Consider the following 15,566-nt stretch of genomic DNA (forward strand, 5'->3'; position numbering starts at 1 on the left):
TTGGTCCTCTTCACCCCAGCATGGCCAGTAGGGTGATCATGGGCTAAGCTCAAGAGCTTGGCCCGGTATTTAGTTGGAACTACCAACTGTCTCTGAGGATGCCAGTCTTCCTGGTGTCCACCAGAAAGAGTTTCCTTGTATAAAAGTCCTCTTTCTACAACAAACCTGGATCCATTAGAAGAGCTGAGGGGCGGTGGATTGCTCCATGCCGCCGTCCAAGCTCTCTGGAGGCTTTCATCTGCTTCCTGTTCAGTCTGGAACTGTTCCCTTGATGCTGGGGACGTCAGTTCCTCATGGGATTGTGGACCTATGTTTGGTCCCTCTTGAAGCGATGTAGGGGATGGGGCTGTTTCCGTTGACTGAACCGCTCTCCGCTGGGACACTATGTTGGGGTTCAGGCTCCGGCTGAGCCTCTTGTGTAGGGTTATGGGCTGCTGCCGGTTCAGGTTTGGTGGGGCCCTCTGGTGTTGAGGTTGCAAGTACTGGATTCAGTGTTCGCAATGGGTCTGGTGCTGTTTGTTCTGCTGGTTCTGGGACTGGTTCCGTTTTAAAGGGGTTTACCTTTCCTTTTATATTTATGACAGAAGGGACCTCAGGAGATCATCTAGTCCAAGCCCCTGCTTAAAGCAGAACCAATCCCCCACTAAATCATCCCAGCCAGGGCTTTGTCAAGCCTCACCTTAAAAACCTCTAAGGATGGAGATTCCGCCACCTCCCTAGGGAACCCATTCCAGTGTTTCACCACCCTCCTAGTGAAAAAGTTTTTCCTAATATCCAACCTAAACCTCCCTCACTGCAACTTGAGACAGTTACTCTTGTCAAGTCTCTTAGTTTTTTTTAAAACAAGATTAACTGGTTGGTTGAGAGAGGTAATAATGCCAGTGTAATATACTTAGACTTCTGTAAGGCAGTTGACTTGGTGCTGCATGACATTTTGATAAAAAATTAAAAATACAAAATCAACATGATGCACATTCAATTAATTCAAAACTGGCTAATACATAGGTCTCAAGATGTAATGGGAAATCATCACTGAGTAGGTATTTTTCTAGTGGGGTCCTGTAAGGATCAGTTTTTAACCCTACGCTATGTAATACTTTTATCAATGACCTGGAAACAAATATAAAATCTTCCCTGATCAAGTTTGCAGGAATTGCAAAAATTGGGAAAGAGGTAAATGAAGAGGACAATGAAACAGCCCTGCAAGCCTGAGTTGGCTGGCACAGGCCAGCTGCAGGTATCTAGTTGCTGTGTAGACATATCCAAAAGCTCCATTGATATGGGGTCCAAGTCCCGGACAACTAGGCACCATTCACACCTGTGTCTCAGCCTGCCCTGAAGACAAACAACCCTATTCCATCCCCTAGGTAACCATGCAGCACGTAGGGGAAACTGAGGAACATATAGGATTCATAAAAAATATGATAGAAAATTCCCGCTTTGTCACAAACACGAGTGAATTCAGAGTGATGAAAGGAGGGTGAGGATATCAGAGTAGGAGCAGTTATGCTTGGGGCTGACATGCATGTGAGTAAGGCATCGGGCTGCCTCCCTTTGAATGCAGAACCAAGTGCCTCCTGCTGTGATGTGTTTTGCCCATGGAGCAGGTGGGGTGGATTCACGCTGGGCCACTGCTTCATGGATTCATAGAGTTTAGGGCCAGAAGGGACCATTAGATCATCCAATCTGGCCTCCTGTATAGCACAGGCCACAGACTTTCACCCAGTTACGCTTACATTGAGCCCAGTAACTTGTGTTTGATTGAAGAGTATTTTCCAGGAAGGTAGCTAAGCCTTGATCTGGAGACAACAAGAGCTGGGGAATGCACCAAACCTCCCTTGGTTGACTGTTCCAAGGTTAAGCACCTCACTATTTAAAAATTGTGCCTTATTTCTAATTTAAATTTGTCTGGCTTCAGCTTCCAGCCATGAGTTCTTGTTCTGCATTTCTCCACTAGATTACAGAGCCCTTTAGTATTTAGGATTTTCTCCCCAAGAAGGTCTTTACACAGTGTAATCAAGTCCCTTCTCAGTCTCCTGTTCGATAAGCTAAAAGGTTGAGCTTTTTAAGTCTCTTGCTATATAGGCCCTCAAATAATTTTTGTGGCTCTTTTCTTCCCCTCTCCAATTTATCACCAGCTCTGTAAAATATGGACTGGATGCAGTATCCATCACCGAAGCCCCCTACAGATGTGAAAATCACCTCCCTGCTCCTCGCTTCTGCAATTTATATACCCAAATGCCACATTAGCCCTTTGTTCCACAGCATCCAACTGGGAACTCATGTCGAGTTGCTTGCCCATGCTGACCTAAGTCCTTTTCAGTCACTGCTTTCCAGGATATAGTCTCCCATGCTGTGCCTATGGCCCTGGGGTCTCTGGGTCAGGGTGGGAATCAGAGGCAATGGATTCTCCCCTGGAGTCCCAGACAGGTTCACTCTCTGTGGCTCTGGGAGAACTCAGGGCTGCCGTGCCTCGCAGCCAGAATATGGGCCCCTCCTGGCTGGCGCAATCTATCAGGGAGCCATAGGAAGTTATTGCTTTACAGACCCTGAGACGAGGCCCCTGGGAGGGGGCACCGCGTGCACAGGAATCTCTGCCTGGAGGAACTGGCTGGGTGGCCTTTGGAGGACGGAGCCCCTGTCGGGCCTAGGTTTGGGGGTACCTGTGCTCTGCAGGATCACCCTGAACACTCGCTCCCGGATATCCCTGGTCCTCACCCCATACACGATGGGGTTCAACATGGGTGGGAACAGGAGGTAGAGATTGGCCAGGATGATGTGGATAGGGGGAGCCACTTGGTGGCCAAAGCGGTGTGTGAAGAAGGAGAAGAGGGCCGGGGTGTAGGAGATCAGGATGACACAGATGTGGGAGCTGCAGGTACCAAAGGCCTTGAGCCGGGCCTCCCAGCACGAGAGGTGCAGAACAGCACGGACAATCAGGAAATAGGACAGACCGATAAACAGCAGGTCCCCACCTATGACTCGCAATGCCACACTGAGGCCGTAGGCATGGTTAATGCTGGTGTCTCCACAGGCCAGCTTCACCTTAGCCATGTGCTCGCAGTAAGTGTGTGGGATGACGTTGGTCCAGCAGAAGGACATCCTTTAAATCAGAAAGGGGCAGGGGCTCATGAGCAGTGCCCCCCTGGCTATGGCCACCACACCCAGTTTGGCAACGAGGCGGCCGGTGAAGACAGAGGTGTAGCCCAAGGGAGCACAGATGGCCACATAGTGATCCAGGGCCATGGCCAACAGCACAGACGACTCCATCATGGAGAGGGAGTGAATGAAGAACATCTGGGCCAGGCAGGCCCCGGCATTGATCTCCCTGGCCTGAAACCAGAAGATGCAGAGCAATTTCGGCAGGGTGCAGGTGGAGGCTCCCAGGTCGATGGCTACCAGCATGCAGAGGAAATAGCACATGGGTCGGTGCAGGGCTGGCTCTGTGGCGATGGCTAGGAGAATAGCGCAGTTCCTGACGATGATCACCAAGTACATCGTTCACATGGGCATCGAGATCCAAACGTGAGCTTCTTCCAGCCTGGGGATGCCCAGCAGCAGGAACATGGCAGGGTTTGAAGGTGTCAGGTTGGTAGCAGCCATGGCCGGCCCCTGGTTCTCCAGCTGTGTTCACTGCAGCTCACACTGCCTGTGAATAAGGACACAATAAAACAGGGAAGGGAGACCAAGCCAAAGGAGAGACCAATTCTGTATGGACGCTGCCCGGTGCTGCTCACAGCACCCTGTGCACTTGGCATTGCTGTCCCTGGAGGAAGCAAGAATAGGGGCAGAGGAGTCTCAACCCAGCAACACCGGGTCTCCTAGTTTCTACGGTCTCAGTGAGGTTGATTGTAGCGGGGGTGATGCTGGAGGAACCCAGCAGCTAGACCTGCTCTTAGCCTCAATCCAAAGCAGGGCCCCATCCCCTCTGTCGCTCTGCAGTGCCCTGTGAACCATGCTGCATGAATATCCATAACATAATCCTGTCCCTCCCCTTGCCGGGGGGGCCTGGGCTGGTGCTGACTTTGCTGGCACCAGGCTTCTTAGCTGAGACCTGCTGGGTTCAGCACTCAGGTGTGGGTGCTGTCAGGCTCACACACACCTCACCTGGTTCAGCCAGGCACTAACTGGCCTCCCTGGGTTCTGCCTCCTCTCAGCTTCCCCTTCCCCTCCCTGGCTAATTCTGCTTTTTACTTGATTAGCCCCCACTTGCTGATGCTGGCTCTCCCCTTCTCCTCACACCTGTGCTGAGCTCACTTGACCCAGCCAGCTGTGTCTTCTCTGTTTCTGCCAAAGGAAGCAGCTCCTGCCATTCAACTCAGAACTGGATGGGGAGCAGAAATGAACTGTAAAATGTAACACAGACTTCAAGTTAAAGGATGTGTAGACAAACCCACTTATACGGCCCATGCTCTATAGAGCATAAGAACATGAGAAACATAAGAACGGCCACACTGGGTCAGACCAAAGGTCCATCTAGTCCAGTATCCTGTCTTCTGACAGTGGCCAATGGTAGGTGTCCCAGAGGAAATGAACAGAACTGGTAATCATCCAGTGATCCATGCCCGGTCACCCATTCCCAACTACTGGCAAACAGAGACTGGGGTCATCATCCCTGCCCATCCTAGCTAATAGCCATCGTTACAAATTATTCCAGTTAGGACACGTACAGTTCACTTCTAGGCTGAGGCAACCAAATAAAGACAGACTGCAGAGTGTCTCAAAGTTGGTAGGTTTATTGCGCTCGAGAGTGGTACCGTTCTGTTAAGCAGAATGGGTCCCCGATTACAGGTTACACAAAGATTATATACTGTTGGCAAAACATCCTGCCTGTGTGCCTCGGGGGGGCCTAAACCAATAAACAGGCCTTCTCCTTATCTATTACCAATCCCCTGCAGCCACCTTTCCCATGCAAAAAAGCTGAATTAGGAACTATTTCAGGCATGTCGGCTGGTTCCTGTCTCCTTTGTTTCCCTTATCTTGAAACTGTCCAGCTGTCCACCTTGACGGATCCTCCCTTGGTACGTGATATGCTCGCTTCTAGTTAATGGCCAAGAGGAAACCCAAAATGGAGTCACATATACTAACTAGGTTGATTTCCCCTAACAGTCCCTCCTTTTCTTATGTACGTCAGTGTAAGCAGAGTCAGGATGAGCTCCACTCTGACATCTGGTGGAGAGGTGTGGCAAGTTGTGGAAAAGAACTTCAGGGACTGATCTCATTTGCATAGGCACACCCACCCTGCCTAGAATGAGGCCATAGCTGCCCAAATGGTCACTTTAGCTGCTGTGGGATCCCCAGTGTCTCTGTTATTGGGGCAGGAAAAATAAATTGTTATTACACTGATTATGGGAATCAAGGACAGTGGAAATGTACTTGGCCTTTTGTTATGATGGCGGGACTCGCCATCAACTAAGTAGCACTCGCTAGGCAAGGGACATGGGGGAGGGATAGCTCAGTGGTTTGAGCATTGGCCTGCTAAACCCAGGGTTGTGAGTTCAATCCTTGAGGGGGCTATTTAGGGATTGAGGCAAAAATTGGGGATTGGTCCTGCTTTGAGCAGGGGGTTGGACTAGATGATCTACTGGGCTGCCTTCCAACCCTGAAATTCTATGGTTACAAAACTCTGTGAATTGAGAGAGGCTGGGGACAGGTATTAATATTTGGTGGTATGAGCCCCCTGGTGAGGGTCTTTAGTGCTAATTGCCCTTCTTCCTCTCTCTACTGTGGAATATCAGAGCTAATTTTGATTCTATTAGGAGTCTAGTTACAGGCTGCTGAGCTGAATTCACTTTGGGCTAATGGTGTACCAGCACTGAGGCTCCTCTACTACAAGCTGAAACCACAAAAGAGCTAAACTTACTAAGAGCTGAAATCAGTGAGTGTTGTGTTAAGTAGTGGGGGAGCCTGAAGATATATTGTGGAGCAGTTTGCGGGACGGCGAGCGGAGCAGAGCAGCTGGTGGAGCAGAGCAGTTTGTTGGATGCCTAGAGCAGCTCATGGGGCGGCTGGCGGAGCGGAGCCCTACGGAGAGGTGGGGCCATCAGCTTTGGACCACGTAAGGTGCCCCTTAGAATCATAGAATCATAGAATATCAGGGTTGGAAGGGACCCCTGAAGGTCATCTAGTCCAACCCCCTGCTCGAAGCAGGACCAGTTCCCAGTTAAATCATCCCAGCCAGGGCTTTGTCAAGCCTGACCTTAAAAACTTCCAAGGAAGGAGATTCCACCACCTCCCTAGGCAACGCATTCCAGTGTTTCACCACCCTCTTAGTGAAAAAGTTTTTCCTAATATCCAATCTAAACCTCCCCCACTGCAACTTGAGACCATTACTCCTCGTTCTGTCATCTGCTACCATTGAGAACAGTCTAGAGCCATCCTCTTTGGAACCCCCTTTCAGGTAGTTGAAAGCAGCTATCAAATCCCCTCTCATTCTTCTCTTCTGCAGGCTAAACAATCCCAGCTCCCTCAGCCTCTCCTCATAAGTCATGTGTTCTAGACCCCTAATCATTTTTGTTGCCCTTCGCTGGACTCTCTCCAATTTATCCACATCCTTCTTGTAGTGTGGGGCCCAAAACTGGACACAGTACTCCAGATGAGGCCTCACCAATGTCGAATAGAGGGGGACGATCACGTCCCTCGATCTGCTCGCTATGCCCCTACTTATACATCCCAAAATGCCATTGGCCTTCTTGGCAACAGGGGCACACTGCTGACTCATATCCAGCTTCTCGTCCACTGTCACCCCTAGGTCCTTTTCCGCAGAACTGCTGCCTAGCCATTCGGTCCCTAGTCTGTAGCGGTGCATTGGATTCTTCCGTCCTAAGTGCAGGACCCTGCACTTATCCTTATTGAACCTCATCAGATTTCTTTTGGCCCAGTCCTCCAATTTGTCTAGGTCCTTCTGTATCCTATCCCTCCCCTCCAGCGTATCTACCACTCCTCCCAGTTTAGTATCGTCCGCAAATTTGCTGAGAGTGCAATCCACACCATCCTCCAGATCATTTATGAAGATATTGAACAAAACCGGCCCCAGGACCGACCCCTGGGGCACTCCACTTGACACCGGCTGCCAACTAGACATGGAGCCATTGATCACTACCCGTTGAGCCCGACAATCTAGCCAGCTTTCTACCCACCCTATAGTGCATTCATCCAGCCCATACTTCCTTAACTTGCTGACAAGAATACTGTGGGAGACCGTGTCAAAAGCTTTGCTAAAGTCAAGAAACAATACATCCACTGCTTTCCCTTCATCCACAGAACCAGTAATCTCATGATAAAAGGCGATTAGATTAGTCAGGCATGACCTTCCCTTGGTGAATCCATGCTGGCTCTTCCTGATCACTTTCCTCTCATGCAAGTACTTCAAGATTGATTCTTTGAGGACCTGCTCCATGATTTTTCCAGGGACTGAGGTGAGGCTGATTGGCCTGTAGTTCCCAGGATCCTCCTTCTTCCCTTTTTTAAAGATTGGCACTACATTAGCCTTTTTCCAGTCATCCGGGACTTCCCCGGTTCGCCACGAGTTTTCAAAGATAATGGCCAATGGCTCTGCAATCACAGCCGCCAATTCCTTCAGCAGTCTTGGATGCAACTCGTCCGGCCCCATGGACTTGTGCACGTCCAGCTTTTCTAAATAGTCCCTAACCACCTCTATCTCCACAGAGGGCTGGCCATCTCTTCCCCATTTTGTGATGCCCAGCGTAGCAGTCTGGGAGCTGACCTTGTCAGTGAAAACAGAGGCAAAAAAAGCATTGAGTACATTAGCTTTTTCCACATCCTCTGTCACTAGGTTGCCTCCCTCATTCAGTAAGGGGCCCACACTTTCCTTGGCTTTCTTCTTGTTGCCAACATACCTGAAGAAACCCTTCTTGTTACTCTTGACATCTCTCGCTAGCTGCAGCTCCAGGTGCGATTTGGCCCTCCTGATTTCATTCCTACATGCCCGAGCAATATTTTTATACTCTTCCCTGGTCATATGTCCAACCTTCCACTTCTTGTAAGCTTCTTTTTTATGTTTAAGATCCGCTAGGATTTCACCATTAAGCCAAGCTGGTCGCCTGCCATATTTACTATTCTTTCGACTCATTGGGATGGTTTGTCCCTGTAACCTCAACAGGGATTCCTTGAAATAGAGCCAGCTCTCCTGGACTCCTTTCCCCTTCAAGTTAGTCCCCCAGGGGATCCTGGCCATCCCTTCCCTGAGGGAGTCGAAGTCTGCTTTCCTGAAGTCCAGGGTCCGTATCCTGCTGCTTACCTTTCTTCCCTGTGTCAGGATCCTGAACTCAACCAACTCATGGTCACTGCCTCCCAGATTCCCATCCACTTTTGCTTCCCCCACTAATTCTACCCGGTTTGTGAGCAGCAGGTCAAGAAAAGCGCCCCCCCTAATTGGCTCCTCTAGCACTTGCGCCAGGAAATTGTCCCCTACGCTTTCCAAAAACTTCCTGGATTGTCTATGCACCGCAGTATTGCTCTCCCAGCAGATATCAGGAAAATTAAAGTCACCCATGAGAATCAGGGCATGCGATCTAGTAGCTTCCGTGAGCTGCCGGAAGAAAGCCTCATCTACCTCATCCCCCTGGTCCGGTGGTCTATAGCAGACTCCCACCACTACATCACTCTTGTTGCACACACTTCTAAACTTAATCCAGAGACACTCAGGTTTTTCTACAGTTTCGTACCGGAGCTCTGAGCAGTCATACTGCTCCCTTACATACAGTGCTACTCCCCCACCTTTTTTGCCCTGCCTGTCCTTCCTGAACAGTTTATAACCATCCATGACAGTACTCCAGTCATGTGAGTTATCCCACCAAGTCTCTGTGATTCCAATCACATCATAGTTCCTTGACATCACCAGGACCTCCAGTTCTCCCTGCTTGTTTCCAAGGCTTTGTGCATTCGTATATAAACACTTGAGATAACCTGTTGATCGCCCCTCATTCCCAGTATGAGGCAGGAGCCCTCCCCTCACAGACATTTCTGCCTGTGCTTCCTCCCGGTATCCCGCTTTCCCACTTACCTCAGGGCTTTGGTCTCCTTCCCCCAGTGAACCTAGTTTAAAGCCCTCCTCACTAGGTTAGCCAGCCTGCTGGCAAAGATGCTCTTCCCTCTCTTCGTAAGATGGAGCCCGTCTCTGCCCAGCACTCCTCCTTCATGGAACACCATCCCATGGTCAAAGAATCCAAAGCCTTCTCTCCGACATCACCTGCGTAGCCATTCGTTGACTTCCACGATTTGACGGTCCCTACCCAGGCCTTTTCCTTCCACGGGGAGGATGGACGAGAACACCACTTGCACCTCAAACTCCTTTATCCTTCTTCCCAGAGCCACGTAGTCCGCAGTGATCCGCTCAAGGTCATTCTTGGCAGTATCATTGGTGCCCACGTGGAGAAGCAGGAAGGGGTAGCGATCCGAGGGCTTGATGAGTCTCGGCAGTCTCTCCGTCACATCGCGAATCTTAGCCCCCGGCAAGCAGCAGACTTCTCGGTTTTCCCGGTCAGGGCGGCAGATAGATGACTCAGTCCCCCGGAGGAGAGAGTCCCCGACCACCACCACCCTCCTTCTCCTCTTGGGAGTGGTGGTCGTGGAACCCCCAACCTCAGGACATCGCATCTCATGCCTTCCAACCAGCGGAGTCTCCTTCTGCTTTCTCGCCCCAGACATATCATCTGGTCCACTCTCCGCAACGGTACCTGCGGAGAGAACATGAAAGCGGTTAGTTACCTGTGTCTGTGTTACTGGAACCTGGACATTCCGCTTACCTCTTCTGGAGGTCACATGTTGCCAAGCTTCTTCACTGGCCTCTTGGCTCCTCTGTGCAACCTGCTCTATATCTGAGTTTTGTCTAGAAAATCCTCAGTTTCTCGTATGCAACACAGGGTCGTTATCTGTTGCTCCAGACCTTCAATCTTCTCTTCCAATATGGAGACCAGCTTGCACTTTGTACAGACAAAGTTGCTTCTGTCCTGTGGAAGAAAGACAAACATGGCACATCCAGTGCAGGTCACAACAGCTGAACCACCCCTTCCATATCACCTTCCTACTATGAGCTTCCTCAGAGCAGTTTGCAAGACGTAAGCCTCACCGGGCTCACTCCAGGCGAACTCCCAGGCAAACTCCTTAACCCCCCCCCCACCCCCCCCGCAATCTCCATCCAGGTTGGGAGGTAAAACTCTGCAGATAAACTTTCAAACTCTGGGGCTGCCCTGACCAGGGACAGAGACTTTGGGGTTATTGGACTTTTGGGACTTTGGGTGATTTTGGGTTGCTGGACTCAAGAACCAAAGGGAAAGGACACGCCCCAATTTGCTTGGGGTGGGTTTTTTGCTCATGGGTTGTGTTATGAATCCTGTTGGTGGTGTTTCCCCAACATAATGCCACATTGTTTCTCTCTGTTATTAAAAGGCCTTTTGCTACACTCAGATTCTGTGCTTGCGAGAGGGGAAGTATTGCCTCTTGGAGGCACCCGGGGGGGTGGTATATATTTGTCCCAGGTCACTGGGTGGGGGCTTGAGCTGGTTTTGCATTGTGTTACTGGAATGGAGCCCCTAGATATTGAACCCGGCCCTTGTTGCTGCCAACTCTGACAGGCAGAAGGGTTACATCAGTAAACTATATTGGGGCAGAATAACCTCGATGCAAGATTAAAATTTGCCAGCAGCACATACCACAGCATTGTAGGCATACAAAGAATAATACAAAAACAGAAACAGCCATAAGAATGAGGTACAAAATACACCTTTCCCAAGTCTGGCAGCCAGGAGGTGAGCCAGCTCCAGGCATCATGGAATCCGGTGCTGGTGTCGTCAAGGGTGACACGGTGAAGCGAGGTGGCCTGCTGCATAAGGGTGTGGATATCGGTTTTCACCCTGCGGTGTTGATTCACAAAGACACAACAGATTGAGTTAACAAGAGCGCAACACTTCCCCCCCCCCCACCGGTTTGCAAGGAGATAGGCTAAGCGGTTCTGCAGTGTGGTCTGAGATAACTGAGTCACCTCAATTTGAAGGTTAGACAAGGCGTCTGCCGTGGCATTTGCCATTAATTCTAAGGCTGCAGAAATATTAACTATAGCCTTTTCCAATTCACTCACCCCCACCCAGGGCAAAAACCAACGAACAAAGGAGTGAAAGCCTGTAGGCTGTTCAGAGAGAGGGTTTAATGGGACATTTAGTCGGTTCCTCCATACCAGGTTCCGAATTTCCCCCTGGGCCAGCATCTGGTGTATTGCATCAGTGGCTACTATGGCTCCTAAGGTGCATGTACCACACCAACCTGCCGGGGGGACCTTATAAGCCGTGTGGTTGCACAACCAGAACCAGCCTGATCCCTCAGGGACTGGCCACGGCGCCCTGGAATACTTGGGGGAACTTGCCGCACCAGAGCTAATGCGGGTGCTATCATTGCACCCTACAAAGTTACCCACAAAAACTGTATTTTCGAAATTCTTACGTTGTGACACACATAAAGCATAATCACCCTGGGCCACCATATCAATAGACCAAGTTTGGATTGTAACATTCCAGTTAAATGGAGTGTCTGTCCATAATCCAGCCAGGAGGGTTCGGTTGAGAGGGATAGGCATCCCTACCAATGGGATTCCCTGACCTATGTACATGGGCGTATGAATACAGACCCAACACTGCGTTCGGTTAACCCCCTGTGCTATAGCATGGGTTAAATGCAGGAAGCTGTTGCCTTCCCATCCGTGAACCGAACTCAAGAATAGAGAGGGGATTCCACTGGCCACTCATACCAGTATTTGCATCCTCCCGTGTACCACGCAAAAAACAGGACAACAAATATAAGTCCAGGTAACAAGAAAACAAGAAGTCCTGATGGAGTCTCAAGATCCCAATAGTTGGGGAGTTCAGCCCAGGGACTGCCAGTGGTGTTCATTTGCGGAGCGGCTCGTCAGAGAGCTCATCAGGCCCAGGCGGGTGTCCCTGCGCCAACTTAGCGTAGCTGTGATGGATCCAGGAACTTCTACCTGCAACTTTTAAAGCAGAATAAGTACATAACAGAACCTGGTACTGCCCCTCGCAGCGGGGTTCTAAGGGGTCTGTACGGGGGAATTTTTTTACCACCACCCAATCCCCTGGTTTGAAGGGATGAACCTGTAACCCAAATGGCGTGGTTTGAAACAATTGAGCCCCAGACTGGTTGTTATTGAGCTCTATTTGTAATCTGGCTACCTACCTGGTCAAGGTCTCATCTCCATCCAAAAGGCTAGTGTGAGTGGGAACATAGGTTCCCAGAACCAAAGCTGGCCTCCCAACAATACCTTGAATGGGGACAAGCCCAGGGGCATGCATGGGGCCCACCTTATGTGCCACAGGACTATGGGCAAAACCTCTGGCCACTTCAGTCTCTTTGCAAAACTTTGCTACCATCATCCTCAGGGTTCGATTCATGCGCTCCACCTGCCCTGCCGACTGGGAGTGGTAAGGGGTGTGGAGTTGTCGCGCAATCCCCAGGCACCGGTACAGCTCCTCTAAAATCCTTGCAGTGAAGTGTGATCCTCGATCCGAGTCGATGACTTCAGGGACTCCAAACCTGGGCATAATGTCTTTCAGTAGAAATTTCACCACAGATCTGGCATCTGCTTTTCTGGTTGGTACTGCTTCGGGCCATCTGGAAAGTTGATCCACTATTACAAGGAGGTGGCGAAACCCCGAGTTTTTAGGCATTTCTGCATAGTCCATCTGTAATCGCTGAAATGGGAAGTTAGCCCAAGGTCTCCCCCTCCTCACCCCCCACAAGTGTTGGCATCGAGCCGAGACCGAGCAGAGAAGGCCAGGCAAGTAGAGCAGGAGCCAAGAGCTCTTTTCACCGCCGGATAGACATGCGGCGCTGCCCAACATTTAAGAATAGCAGCTGCAGTTGCCTGAATGCTGGCATGTCCCAAAGAATGAAAATAGTGGGTGGCTGAGAGCAGATAGTGACGGGGGAGAATAGGTTTGTTCCCGATTCGCCAAACCTTATTGACGCCTTCAGAGCCTTACCAACATTTCCAGTCCTGGAGCTTGTCAGGCAGCACATCAGCATACAAGTGTGTCCAGTCCGTTGGCGGGAAGGACGCATCCAGAAGAAGAGTTGCTGACACCAGGAGGGGCTGAAGGGCAGCAGTCTTTGCGGCTGCATCAGCCAAGGCATTACCTTGAGAGTCAGGATTCTCAGAGTGCTGATGAGCATAACAGTGGACAACAGCCAGTTCGAGAGGATCTTGAATGGTGCCCCAAAGTGCAGAGATTAAAGAGCCATTTGCAATCTTAGTGCCTGAGGAGGTTAGAAACCCTCGCTGTTTCCAGAGCTGGCCCATAGCATGGCAAACCCCGAAGGCATATCTAGAGTCTGTATACACGGTAACAGATTTCCCAACAGACAACAAGCAAGCCCTACTAAGAGCGTGTAATTCCGTGCCCTGAGCACTAAAGGAAGGTGGAAGGGGGGCTGCTTCTACAACGGTTGTTTGAGTAGTGATGGAATAGCCAGATACCCGCTGGCCCTCCAGATAGAAGGAGGAGCCATCGGTAAAAAGGGACAGGTCCGGGTTTTTCAGAGGGAGGTCGCATAAATCCAGGCAAGGCTTACCGCTCTCAGTGACGACGTCCATACATACATGGTGAGGCGTGCCATCCTCCGGAAGGGGTGTCGGTGTAGCAGGGTTGAGGATGTTGCAGCGGCAAAGGGTGATGTTGTCAGCGGCCAGCAGAATCCACTTGTATTTGTGTGCCCGCAGTGGAGACAGCGCCTGTGTTGTATGGTGTTTTAAGAGAACCTCAACCTCGTGGGGGACCCAGACAGTCAAAGGGTGCCCCAGAACAATAGGGCGTGACCGGTCCACCATAAGGGCTGCAGCGGCTGTGGACCGCACACAGGAGACTGATCTCCGAATGACAGGGTCTAATTGTATGGAATCGTAAGCTATGGGGCGTGGGCGATCCCCTAGGTACTGCAATAGGACACCGCTGGCCACTCCCCGCTGCTCGTGACTGAAGAGAAAAAATGGTTTACTGTAATCCGGGAGTCCCACGGCGGGTGCAGAGATCAGGGCTTTCTTTGTGGACGTGAAAGCAGCTTCCATCTCCGGGGTCCAGAGAACAGGATCGGGGTTAGGAGTTGTGGTGGCCTGGACTAACAGTTTCACCAATTCCCCGAAGGCCACTATCCAGGGTCGGCAGAACCCCGCAGCCCCCAGGAAAGCCCACTTTTTTGTATCGGGCATGGGTAATCCTGGATTGCCTGCACCCTATCAGGGGAGAGTAAACGCTCTCCAGGCTGAATCACAAAACCTAAATAGATCACTGGGGTTCGGCACAGCTGCAGCTTGGATGGAGATGCACGGTGGCCCTTATTAGCTAATGCAGTAAGCAGAGTAACAGAATCAGCTAAACATGCATTATAATCAGAGCTAGCAGTCCACAAATCATCCACATGTTGGACTAGAACAGAGGAGCTGGGCAAAACAATGTCTTTCAAATCATCGTCTAGAATTTGGGAAAAAATAGTGGGGGAGCCTGAGAACCCTTGGGGGAGGCGCATCCAGGTTAGCTGCTGGCCCCCCCAAGTGAACGCAAACAGATATTGGGAGTCAGGGTGCAAAGGAATACTGAAAAATGCAGCACACAAGTCTACAACCGTGAAAGAAGTAGCCGACTGGGGAATCAGTGTCAGGACAGTAGTCGGATCAGGGACCACTGGGTGGGGGGTTATACCGTAACTATTTATCGCACACAGATCTTGAACGAACTGATAAATTGGGTGCCCATCCGGGCCCAGTCTTGGCTTTTTCACAGGAAGGATAGGAGCATTACAAGGAGAACTACACAAAACCAAAACCTCCTGGGTTAAGTAGCTAGAGATAAGAAGGGAAATACCTTCCTCCGCTTCCTTCGGCAAGGAATATTGTTTTACGGAGGGAGGCGACCCATCCCTCACCTGCAGACTGACTGGAGTGTCTGATTTAAGGAGGCCCACATTGGTGGAACTCACGCTGCACAAATTGGGTGGAACGCTGGACAATTCTGTGGGGAGATCGGGAATCGGGGTAACCGAGGCCATAAGAGAAGCAACCGCCAAGTGCGGGACGGACATGCGAAATCTTTCGGGGGCACAATATATGTGGGCTCCCAGCTTGCTAAGCACGTCCCGCCCAAGAAGGTCAGTGAGGCCTTTTGGCATGACAACAAATCTATGTGACAACTTTAAAGAGCCCAGCTCCACAGGGACGGGGCAGGATAGGGGAGCCGGGCACAGGTTGCCCTCAATACCCTCTACCCAGACCTTGGTATTAGAAAGAGAGCCCGGAACAAAAGTGGAAAGGGTTGCTCTCGTATCCACTAAAAAGGGCACAAACTGTTCCCCAATTTTCAAGTAAATTTGCGACTGCAATCCAAGATCCCATTCCAACTCTCCCACGGCTCCCAAAATCTCCGCCTCTAGTCACTGGGGATTAGTGAAGACCTGGGGAGCATTAGCTATTATCTAAAGTATCCAAAGTATTCTCCGACTGGTTTATGAATGTTATAATTTGTCAAGAATTATAACATTCGTAAACC

General features: G+C 50.5%; 1 pseudogene; it reads right to left on the reverse strand.

Annotated features, from left to right (window-relative positions):
• Positions 1-2,532: 2,532 nt before the first annotated feature.
• On the reverse strand, positions 2,533-3,603 carry LOC144259674 (olfactory receptor 52P1-like; annotated as a pseudogene).
• Positions 3,604-15,566: the final 11,963 nt, after the last annotated feature.

This window comes from Eretmochelys imbricata, chromosome 1, assembly GCF_965152235.1.
Source record: "Eretmochelys imbricata isolate rEreImb1 chromosome 1, rEreImb1.hap1, whole genome shotgun sequence".
NCBI lineage: Eukaryota > Metazoa > Chordata > Testudines > Cheloniidae > Eretmochelys > Eretmochelys imbricata.